Source organism: Gouania willdenowi, chromosome 18 (genome assembly GCF_900634775.1).
Source record: "Gouania willdenowi chromosome 18, fGouWil2.1, whole genome shotgun sequence".
Taxonomy (NCBI): Eukaryota; Metazoa; Chordata; class Actinopteri; order Blenniiformes; family Gobiesocidae; genus Gouania; species Gouania willdenowi.
In genome coordinates this window covers 20,179,630-20,192,952 of record NC_041061.1, presented here as the reverse complement: position 1 = coordinate 20,192,952, position 13,323 = coordinate 20,179,630, and positions in this window count along the sequence as shown.

The following is a 13,323-nucleotide window of genomic DNA, read 5'->3' as shown; positions in this document are numbered from 1 at the left end:
GATGACCGGAAATGATAAAAGCTATAGATATAAATCAGTTTAGGAACCACCTAATCTGTGGCTGCGTCCGAATATTCCCTCCTATCTCCTTTCCTACCCACTTTTCTAAGACCCCGTGGATGACATCACGGGGTAAAGGAAAGGTGTTAGGAGAGAAGTTAGGAAAAGGCCATCACGTTTGTTTAGACAATCAGACGCACTTCCACAAGGTGACGTAATAATTTAAAGTTGTTCAAGAAATATTATTGCATTGGTACCTTACCTGATCTTTGTTACTTATAGTGAGTTTCTGTGAGTGCACAGGTGTGCGTTTCCCTTTAAATGTTGTCGCCGCAAGGAATTGTGGGTCAGCATTATCTCGTCTCCTTTGGTAAAGGATGCATCAGTGTTTCCTAGGCTAATGGAGGTTATAAAGGAAGCATTGAGCCTATTTACCTTAGCTTAAAGTGAATTTGAACACTCTTTATCATGGCTCCCACTTAAACACTTCCAGGAGTGAAGGAACAGTGGATAGGAAAGGAGATAGGAGAGAATATTCGGACAGCCCAGGTTTTTCAACCTTGGGGTTGGGAGACATTTGAAAAAATTATAAAAGATTTTTGAAATTATGTAATTCTTCTTCTTTTTTTTCTTTTTTTTAAAATCAAAACAACACACAATCCAAAACAACTGTATTTCTATACTTTTCACTTCATGAAAAATAAATGTAGTTCAAATAAAATGCAGCGATAAATAAATATCTGAGCTCAAACATGATCAAAAGCTAATCCCAGAAAATAAAATGTCTCAAAATTCTTGACATCAAAATGGGGTCACGATCCAAAAAAGGTTGTGAACCACTGCACTAAATACTCTGTCTTTCCACTTATTTACACAATGACATTATTTAAAATGTGTGTTATCGGTCATTCATTCCATGCTCTATAGTTGTTTTTAAATAGTTTTCTATACAAAAAGTTGAAGTTGGACTTGGATTCAGAAATAAGAGAAAGGGGGTACTAGAGCCAAAAACTGTTTAAATATAGATTTACTAATTTATTAATCAATCCATTCACTTTTTTTCATTAGAAAACTATGGAAGCCTATTCCTATGGAAGTCCTTTCCAGCAAAAAAAAAAAAAAATCTATGAAAAGTAAAATAATAATAATAATAATAATAATAATAATAATAATAATAATAATAATAATAATAATAATAATAAAGTAAGGCTGATACTAAGTCAGACATATGTGCCACATGTGGCCAAAAATGGCATTTCAAGAAGTTGGCAGAAATATAAAGCCTGACATAATACCCCCAAAATACACATATTGACAGCAAAATACACAAAGTACACAAAAACACACCAAAAATTTAAAAAAATACACAAAATGACTCATAAAACATGCAATAGCTCCAAAGACACACAAACTGTCAATGAAATTGCACAAAATGACAGGAAGATACAGAAAAACAACAACAAAAATACAGCAAGTGACCCCAAAAAAATGGTTCGGAATGTATACAAAAATAATCTTCTTTTTCACTCATCTATGTCATTACTTTGTGCATTAAAACAAATTAATAATCCAAGTTTAACTTCTGTAAGACTTTTATATAATATTGTGCCATCAGTGGAATTCATTCAATTCATTCATTTGTCCACTGTGCCCAATTTATCCATACAGTAGGGATTACCCTTTTGATCAGGGCCGGCCTTCCCGACAGGCAACACAGGCGGCCGCCTAGGGCGCCATCTGCTGGCCTCAATTTTTATTCTTTTTATTTTTTTAAATAATAAGTGTAGGGGAACGAAGGATGATTAATATTCAAAAATATTAATTTTTAATATGTTCGTTGCCAGAGGTGCCATCTAGAATTGAGTTTTAAGTTTCCTAGATCACTTTATTTTAATTAATTGTTACAGTTCCCTGTTTTTGTAGTGGGTTCTTGACGTCAGAATAAAGGTTTAATAAAAGTTTAAATGTCAATAAAAACACAGCGTTTACAATATGTACATGTTTATTTTACAGGCTATTAACACGATGATAAATTAGGCAGTTTCACAATTATTCACAGTTATTTTGACTCATTGGTATCATCACTAAACTGAATAATATCTAACTGTTAAGTCAGATGTAAAGAGGAGGACTAGACGGAGGTGAGAGCGCTGGAACTGAGCAAGAGAGGTAAGAGCAAGAGACGTAAGAGAGCGTGATAAGAGGGAGCGAGGCCTTTTATAAACATGTCAAGAGGTTATCTGATTGGTCAAAACACATCTGCAGTGTGGGAATGAGTAAAACCTGATTGGCTGGCAGAAAGAAGCGGGAGGCTTAACGTTCCTGTAAAGAAGACAAGATGGTGGGGCGATCCCACATGTGCTTCTTAAACAAAGAGTCATAAAACTAGATTGGGTGTTATCATGTTAGGTCTAAAATGGATGATGGGTGTGTGGCAATTGTATGAACCCTTGAAAAATGACTTTCAATTGATTATCCCTTAAATGACTGATTTGAATTATTTCTAGCTTTAAGCATAACAAAGGAGGACAAATACACTTTGATCAATGATCATGGAATATGAAGTAATAAACATTTCCCTTGAAATGTGATTGCATTAGTGCTTAAATATATCAGATGGAGGCACACGATGAGTCTCTTTCCTGTAGAAAAATGGTTAAAATCGAGGTCCCATGTCTGAAATTCGTTTAAATCACATTTCTGCCTTTAAAGCATCAGATGGTGTATAGGTTTTATTTTTATTTTTTCCTTTTTAATCTTCATGTTGAAAAGGATGTCTCTGGTGTAGGGTGTCAGGTTACATCCCTGTTATCTCTGTGGAATGTCTGTTCTTTGGGAAGGATGGGTGTCGGCAAAGACTCTGCAGGAAGAAGGGCTGGGATTTGAAGAAATTTTCCTTGGTCCATTTTTCCATTGTCTGTTTTTGAGTCATAAAAGTGTAATAAAATTCCAAATGTGCGACAGTGTTTTTACCGCCTTTTGACCATCGACCAGGGTTCCTACATAAGTTTGAAAGGTATAATAAACGTGAAACACACCATTTACAATCACTGTACATGTTTTCTCCTAATTGAATTATTAATATTAAAAATCTGTAACTATAAGTGCTAATCTTCTGCCCATATTTATATTTGTTTTATTTTAATTCTTGTTCTATTCTATATAATTCTATTGTGTTGTTTGCACATTGTGTTCTTTGGTTTTAAGATTTGTGTTATTGACTGGTAAAAACAAACAGGAAGGTAAACATGTCCTTGTACTGAAACTTTTATATTTTATTTTTACTTTTGATTGCACTGTTTTGCATTGGTTTTGAATTTTACACCATTTTTGTCAAAGTTTGTCAAACATTTTTTTTTTTTTAATAGCTGTTGAAAACACCTATAATCTTTTTTTTTTTACTTTTTTTTTTTACATCTATATATTTTCCTGTGCAACTTAAATGTCACAGCATGCCTGTCAAAAGAAAAGTTTATTTCAAAATAAAAGACAAGTCCAACAGAGACATTAAGTAGTTATTTTTTGACTAGCTATCTGTGACCCACCCAATATAGGTCCGCGACCCACTTTTGGGTCCCGACCCACCAGTTGAGAATAGCTGCGTTAGATGACAGAAATACTAAGTGGCTACACTAGACCAAAACATGTTTGGTGACTAAACCCAGCCAAGCCCAAACATGCAAACTTTACACACGGAATGTCCCTGGTCTCCATGGAAACCAACCACAAACAGACCACGCGGGGCCTTTCTTGCCGTGTAGCATCAGTGCTAAAAACTACACAACCATTAGCGTTAGCAGTACTATTGTAATAAATATAATGCTAAGAATACTCAACTCTCTCCAAGAATAAGTTGGTGCTTTGTTCTTATTTTTTTTGTGTGAAAATGCTTCTAATGGGTAGGTGTAGCTGGAAAGTGACAGTGGAGATGAGCTGCCATTGTTTTAAAACACTCGTCATGGACGTGGGTCTCCGTAGCAACTTCTGACAGCACTGAGTCATCATGTCTCGCTGAATGAAAAAGCGCAATAACGGATGACTGGCACTTTGATAGATTACGTAGGATAGTGTTTCTCAAACTGGGGGTCAAGGGACACCACGGAACCTGTAAGGCAGTGGTTCCCAAATTGGGGTACGTGTATCCCTAGGGGTACTTGAAGACCTCTCGGGAGGTACACGGAAACACATGCACACAGACTTTTTTTTCTCATCCATCAATAGTAATTAGTGGCACAACTCTTTAATACACCAAAAGGTGAAGTTCAAATGCTAAAACGGGTAAAAACATCATAAATAAATGAATAAAAAGGGCTAAATTCAAGGTTAATGTTGGATGAGACGCAGGAAAGAGTTTAGACAAGCCTGCAGACATTAATGAATAATGTATAACATGAGCAAAGGCAGGGGTGTCAAACTCATTTTAGTTCAGGGGCCAAATATGGAGCAGTTTGATCTCAAGTGGGCCACAGATTTAATGTGGGAAAACATGGCTTTTCAACATTATTCTGCCCTAGTTTGCACTTCTACGTGGACATAAAACACAAAATATGTAAGAAACCGACAATAAGTGACAGATAGTCCCAACAGAATCCTCACTTTAAATTTTCTAGATTTTCTGACCAATTTCTATTTAATTAAGGAAAACATTGTCATCTTTTGAGGATAACTGAAGGATTTTGTAAGAATTTTGAGTTTTTTCAACTGCTTAACATTAAAAATGACTGCATTCATGAGATATAAGAACAGGGAAAACTGTGAACCCCTGCAAATATTGTTGAGTTTCATGTTTTCTGTCATGTTTACTTTCTCCTGCGGCTGAATTGGATGCTCCAAAGGGCCAGACATGGTCGCCGGGCCATGAGTTTTACACATGTGAAGCTAAGGGGTACTTGTGATAAGAAAATAAAGGCTTAGGGAGTTTGGGAAACACGGCTGTAAGGTACGCGTAATAAATTCCTTTAAATAAACAATTTATCATTCTGGTTGCATTATGATTCTTCTTTTCTTATGATGCATCACATTCGCTGTCTACTTACTGTAGATAAATGTGAATGATTTCAGTGGAATCTTTTCACTGCTAATTGTTTCTTGGCTGAATGACCTGAGAACAACCTGTTCAAAATCTCCTATTTTATAGACTGTTATCACACGATTGTATCAGAAGAACCGACTGCACATGGCCCCAGTGTTATAATCATTTGGTGATCCAAATGAAAAGCATTTATCAAGGGACTGTTGGTCCCAACAGCACTTAATGAACAAAAGGAGGTAGTGACAGGAAGCTCCTGTCGACAGAGGATTCTTCTAGAAGTATCAATCTTTCATTTTTTCTTTTATTAAAAAAACAAATATTTTTCTCCTATTTGTTTGGAAAATCACCATTCACAGGTTGTGCTGTCAGCTCACAGTTTAACATTCAACATTTCAGCCTGGGTAAAAACATATGACAACAGGGTAAGGGAATGGTTCCAGTGCTCTATGGCAGGGGTTCTTAACTGGTCCCACTGGTGATTAAATCGCGACCCACTTTTTTTTTCGAATTCAACCAACCAAATTTAATTTTTCAAAAACAGCTGTTCAAAACACACTTATAATCATTTTTTAAAACATAAATTGATTTTCTTGTGCAACATGCATTTCACAGCATGCCTGTCAAAAGAAAAGCTTCTTTCAAAATAAAAGTCAAGTCCAACATGAGAAACATTAAGTGTTTTCTTTTGACCAGCTGTCTGCGACCCAACCAGTACAGGTCCGCGACCCACTTTTGGGTCACGACCCACCAATTGAAAATTGCTGCTCTATGGTGTATACCAGGGGTTCTAAACCTTGGGGTTGGAACCCTATTTTGGTCACGAGACATTGGACATTGGGAGGGGGTTGCCAGATGCCTTTTAAAAACCAAGAATATTTTTTTTTCCCACTTCCAAGACATTTTTGGTACTTATAAACCCTTTTCACCACTTTTCCCACCTAATGTTGCATATACATTCACCTTTTGCTATGCCCATTATTTGCCAGTTTAAACTAATTGTTTCCACTAATTGTTCCAATATTGACTCTTAAAACCCTTTTTACCACTTTTTCTGTCATTTTTTGGCCACTGAAATGTGTCACTTTTGACCAATTTCTGTGGTTTTTAAAATCCCATTTCACCACCTTTTCCACCACATGTTCTTGAATATTCATGTCTGTGTTCAACCACCGTCATATACAGTGTGGCAACTTTATTTTGAGGGGTTGCGAGCTGAAAGGGTTGAGAACCACTGTTGTATACAGCCATTGGGAGAATACAGAATACAACAACATTACTACAGATTTTGGCATAAGAATAAGGAAGGAAGTTCTGACAGGCAATTAGCAAAGAAAGAAACACTTATATGATATACTATATGTACACTGATAACATTTGCATTGTTATGCTTAGTGCCATCAGCAGCATACAAAACCCTGAGAGCACAGAACAACACACACACACACACACACACTCAAGAGTCCGCATCTGACCAGTAACCCTACAACTTCACTCCGTCTCATTCCATTCAATATGGAAAACTTCTGAAAAGTTCCAATTTAAGGTACGATGTGTTGAAGCAAGTCGTTTTTTTGAGTTATCATTGCTTTTCAGTCCTCTGAGATCTTATACAGATTTGCCCATTCTGTCACTGCTAATGTCAAATACATCTGACTATACGCTTTGAGTGTGGTTTGTGAAACCAAAATGCAGAGATAATGGAGGTAAAAGTAAGGCTCCAACTTTAGTCCACTTATTTGGAAGGAAACAAACAAAATCCATCCATGTAGAAATGCCGACCAACTGGCTTTGGAAAGACATTTCAGCCAATGTACAAACAGTTACTCAGTGTTTAGACACTCCTTAAATAGTGGAGGGAGGTAATCAGCACACGAGGCACAGTTGAGTGGAAACAGGAGGAAACCCAGTTCCTCTCCTTTGCACATGCATACAGACAAGGCTGGGTATGTTGATACAAACAAGAATCCTAAACCATTAAACCCATAGTAAGAGGCAGGAAACCTAAACCAGACATGAATAACCTTAAAGCTCGGAGTTTCTGAGAAACGTCTCAATGTCCCGCCCTCAACAGCTCCACTTCCTCCTACTGCCTCTGCAATCTATCAGAAGCCACGCCTCTACTTTTCTGCATGTGCATCGCAGAACATAACAAGGTCGTATCGGGTCACATTGATATAGGTCTATGAGTCAGGTAAGAGCCAAAATCATATTTAACTGTTTGCTGTTGGGACGTGTGGCTTTGTTTCCCTGCAGAGTTCTGCATTCACTTTGATTGACAGTCTCAAAAACAGGATGTCGAAGCCTATTGGCTGATCATTGCCATTTGTGTAGGGGTCTATAGGATGAAGGCGGGACTTATATACATGTATATATAATGTATATGAATGACCACCAGCAGTAGACCATAGTAAGAGACTAGTCAGGTATTTTTTTGCATTTCAAATGAATGAAACATAAACCTAAATTTCTCAGAAACTCTGAATATCAGCTTTAAGTAAATCTAAACAGGACGTGAAACCAAACTAAACCTCAACTAAAAAAAGTTGCACTAGACTTCAATCAACAACCAATGAGTGTCATGGTTGAAAATACAGTCATTCTTTATGTTATTTGCATTGGCATTATTAGATTATGAGAAGTTATTTATTTATTTATTTTTTTTGATTGTGTCTAATTGGTAAATTTAATTGATTTTCATAAAACGTATTAAAACTTATTAAATTCTAGAGACAAGATTTGACTATTAATGAAATAATTCCCTTAAAATCAAGTTAAACCAAGGTTTTACTTCAGGCGTATAATAATCCACCAACTAAAATATTTGAAAATGCTAAAATTAAACAAAAAAATCTCATAGGATTAAAAGGGAAAAAATATGATAATGTGGATGTGAAAAAATGCAACAAAAAAACTACCAAAAAACACAATTAGCTGATCATATGTACATTAACTTCAATAAATATGCTTTTAAGCTAAACTACAGGCAACGTGAGAAAATAGCTTGAATGTCCAACCAAAAAAAAAGAAAATGAGGATGTTAATATTATAAAATAAATAATAAAATAAATATTATTATTCTTAACAAAACCAAGACAAGTCAGGAATTTATTTTTGACAGTTTAGGAACTATTCTGTGAACAATTCCATGCAGCAATAAAAACAAAACACTTCAAGAATTTGTATACACATCAATGTATTTACTCAGATGTCACCATAAATAAATAAATATCTCCCACCTGTCTATCAACCCTTGCCAGACATTACATAACTCTGTGAGATGGCGACTGCTGATAGTGGATATATGCTGATCCGGTAACAAAGGCATCTCCCTGCGGTGCCATCCCCTGAGCTCCTTTGATGCATTGCTATCATCCCTGTGGTGCCAACTGAGGTGAAACGATTGGGTGCAAAGCCAAGAAATCAGAGCTGCAGTGATGAGGCCCAGGTGCCCATTGAAGTGAGGGAATAATCTATCCCAAGGTGTGATAGTGCTGACCATCATTTAAGTGGCATAAAAAGGTCAGGAGTGGGCCTGGGATGTGGAAGCGCTTTGGTCGGCTATTACAGTCATTCCGCTTCACTGTGTGAGTCACCGCAGCCTGATTGATGCCCCCGAGAGAGGATTTAGCAGCGCTTTGGTGTGTATTTTACAGCATGCACTTTAATATATTGCCTGTGTGTGTGTGTGTGTGTGTGGATGAAAAGGAGGAAGCTCTGGGTAATCACGCAAGATGGCTATTGCTCGAGTTTCATTCCAGTTTTCCGATGGAGGATCTGCAGACTGCACATCCTCCCTTAGTCAGACAATCAGCTCTCATAATTCTGCCTTCGCCTTACAAGTTTGTGACAGATGACTCCCACAAACCTACTTTTTTATTTTCCAACCAAAAAAAAAAGAGTTTAGATAAAGAAATACCTGTAGGGATGTTCCCCGCAGTAGGAAATAAAAAAAAGAAAAGAAAAGAAAAGCATGTGTTGTAAGAAAGGAAGTAAAGAAAAAATGAAACCTTCAGAAAAAAATAAAGTGCAGGGAAAGAACTATAACACGTTGATGATACACGTGACGGCTCCCAGCAGCATAATTACCAATAACCATGGTGGTGTGTCATCATCTCCTTCAAAGGAACAAACCTTATCTACAACCTTAATGACTTTCTGCCAGTAGGTTTGCCCCAGTAGACGTCTGTTATGAAAGCTGTAACTTAAAAGGCTTTAAAGCATGGACATACTGTATGTAGCAATCCTTTGAACGTTTCATTGTTGTTTCCAGAAAAAAAATAATAATCTAAGAGAACTGAAAGTCATTTGTTCATATGGATCACATGCTGGGTTTCCTTTGGCCTCGGAATGGTAATGGAAACACCTGAATTCCGGAGAAAAACACTCAAGTATCGCTAAAAAGTTTTTACACTTTCACGAGGAGGTATTTCAGATGTTCCAATATTGAAATGTATAGCAAAAGCGGCGTGGAAAACACTTTTTCCGCAATTACACGTCACAGAACGTGACATACCTGGTCACGTGACCACTTATCTCAGAGAAAACATATAGGTACGCGTAGACAGAAGAGGACACCATGACTTTTCTTAGCATTATACTTTAAAATGCTCACCACCACATTACACAGCAAACAATAAACAATAAAATATTTCTATTTTTCTGCTGCTGAAACTCTGCAAATTCCCCCTTGTGGGATAAACAAAGAACATATCATCTCATCCTCATCTCATTGCACTTACAGGAAAAACCTCAGAGATGCCCAGCAAATCTACAACTACTGCCACGTACATGCCAGGAGGGTGATAGAGAACAGCTTTGGCATACTGGTAGCACAATGGTGAATCCTGGGACGATCGATGGAATTCCACCCACAGAAAACTGAAGACCTGTGTAGCCCTGCACACATTTAAGCAGCACAGATGCTGCCAACTCCCCGGCAACCAGTTTCATCCCTCCCAGGTTCACAGACTCCTCTACACACACGGGGGTGATCCTGTGAGTTGAGAGTGGAGGGCAGTGGTAGCAGGCCACAACAACTTGTTGGACATTAGCCGTCTCAGCAAAGCACTCTCAGCTCATGATCTCAAGTCATTCTTCCTGACACCACAGGGACTTGTTCCCTGGCAGGAGAATGTAATCAGAAGGTATGCTGAGCAGGAATGAAGAAAATACAGGACTGCAGTGAATTTAAAATACAAAACTGTTTTTATTGCAACACACTGTAAAAAAATAAATAAAATATGCTAAAAAAGAATTGCACTAATTTGTGACCTGTATTCTATATTCTCATACAGCACATGGTAGATTGTATGTTTGACTGTCTCAACTTTGTGTGCTGGGATGGATCCCAGCATATCAGCAACAACACAGCCAAACCTTGTGTGTGCTGTGTCCTTAATGTTGGCTCTCACTTTCTCAATATCTACTCATCTTTTGTCAAGCAGGTCAGCATCTCTCTTCTTCAGCTCTGGTCCTGGAGACACACTCCTTGAGGAACTCCTTTTACCTGAGTAGTGCGGCAGAAGTGATCAGAATCAGAAAAAAACTTTATTTTTCCCAGAGGGTTAATTAGGAAGGCACTGAGCGGCATATAAAGAAATAATAATAATAATGAAACAACACTAATAATAGTAATTATACACAATAATGGAACAACACTAATCATTATACACACTATATATATATAAATATATATAAAATAATTTTATCCAAATAATATACACACATGCAGAAAACAAGGGGGTTGTGATACAAAGTAGTAAGTCAGGCAACTGGCAGCCCGGGGGCCACTTCCGGCCCTCGGTCTAATTTAAAAAAAATTTTAAATTCACAAAACATGAGCAAGAATAAATAGTAATAATAAAAACAAAATAGAATTACCACATTGCAGGGAAATACAGTAAAAGACCAGAGAAACAGAAAATACACCAAAAACACACAGAACTAATACAAAAATGAACGAAACGACAACAGTAATACACAAAATTACTCAGAAAAATATAGAAAATTACAGAAAATGACAACAAAAGCACACCAAATGACAAGAAAAACGTGAAAAAAACCTCAGCAAACCCACAGCACTAACAAAAAAGCAAGAGAACAGAAATACACAAAAAAATTACTCCAAAAACATATAGTAGAAAATGCCTCACGGCGAGCAAGACAACGACAAACACACACAGAATGAGAGAAATACACAAAATAACTATAAAACTCTTTGTTCTTTCCTGTATTAATACTCAGATCACTCATTATTTTAAATGCTAACATTAAAGTTGACCATATGACCCTCCGATCAAACAAACGCATTTTTGTGGCCCAACTGTGATAAAAGTTGTCTACCTATGATATAAGTCAAGATCAACAATAAAAACACTTACCACCACTAAAAGTAAGAGTCTGTGGTTCCACAAATGAGGAGATTGAGGATACATCTGAAGAGGCCGAAGGCAGCCATGATCTTCCGCGTAGTTAGAAAAATGTGGAGGCGCTCTACGGGGAAATGTTGCCGGGGGCGGGGGGGGTGGCTGCAAAAATTACGTCATTTGTACGCACGGAGCCGTACGGACCTCGCCGATGCGTCAAGCATAAAACAGTCTTAAGTGACACTGTGTTGTCACAGTAATATGCTTTTAACAGAGCATGTTATATTACTGTGATGTTGCTGTCGGACTAACGTTAGCTTTTTTGCTCCTCAGAGGAAGGGACTTTGGAAAGTTTGCAGGCAGGGCAAGAGAGCAGCGGGGAGGGAGGGGGAGAGAGGGATATTAGCGTTGCGTACTGCACCTTTAAAGCCAAGTTAGTTTTCAGAAAAGAAAATGCTATTGCTTAACAATAAATATCAGACTTTGAAGAGCTCGTTGTACAGTGTAAAAGTGGGGGAGGATTATTTACTTTATTTATTTTTGCAAGTTTTGGTCCTCTTAAATTCTGCCCCATCTAGAATCAGTAATGCACTTTTTAAGTTTGACAACTGGCATAAAACCCTCAAAAGAAGAATAAGAAGAAGAATTCAGCATTTAGGGGCGCTGCCATCTTGCAAATTTGACCTCATTTGGAGCCAGAGTCTGCACAGTAGGGTCTGGCGGGAGGAGCCCTGATAACATGCCCCGCCCATTTAATGTACTGCCCTGATGACTTAGTAAGCCCAGCTACGCCAAGAACTTAAGTATCTTTCCTACTGGAAATTCTACCAACGTGTTGTTCAGATTAGATAATAGAGGTTAGCGCTAGTACTAGTTGCTCAAAAAAGACAAAAGAAAACTGGACGGAAAAGTTTAATCGCGTGTCGGTTTTCCTTCACAATGTAACTATGGTTTTCACAAAGAGAGCTACGCAAGATCCGCGGCTGTCAACCATCATCATATATGGCGTCAAATCCCATTTTTCAACCTCAAACAACTTATTTAAAACAAACTTCACAGAAAAATTAGTAATTTAACACAATGTAGGGTGATAATGACAAATGATCACAACAGAGTTTAAGTTTGAACAAGTTTGACCCACATCCATCCGTTAACATTGAGGAGGCGGGGTTTATGACCTATACTGCAGCCAGTCAGCAGGGGGAGTTCTAAAAGTATAAGCTTCACTTTCCCGGGGGGATGTCCCGTCCATTCTTTTTACAGTCTATGGTGTGGGTGGACACCAACAGATTTTACCTGTTATGGTGTTCATAACATTCCCACACCTATTGTTCTCATCTTCTCTTTATAGCTACTTAATCGTTTGTAACCTCGGCACTCGAGACGGCATGTGATTAAGAAAAAAAAAAAATAAATCAGAATCAGAATGAAAAATACTTTATTATCCCAGAGAGAAATTTCTTGTGTTACAGCCGCTAAAGAAATACTTCAAATAAAAGAATAAAAGAACAAACACCAAAGAAAGGAAACATACATAGTTAAGTACGTGTTCACCATTAACTGTTTTGTTTTAGCTCAAAATACAACTTAATTTTACTTTTTGATGTTATATGTTAGCTTAGCGCAATGCTTCCCAAACTGTGGGGGGAGGGTGAAAGAACAGCCTTGCTAAACATTGAGCCAGAAAATATTAAAACTATTCTTTTCTTCGCACTCAAAGTACTTCGTTATTACTGTTATAATGTATGCGGTTATAAATTTTATGCTACTTTCAAGAGTTACAGGTTACATTTTGTACCAATTTTGTTGCGCTGGGGGTAGGGGGTGCAACATGAAAAGTTTGAGAAGCACTCGTTTAGCGCATATAAATATATAAATATATATATATTAGCATAGCATAGCTGCAGCTCAACGCAGTTCCTTCAT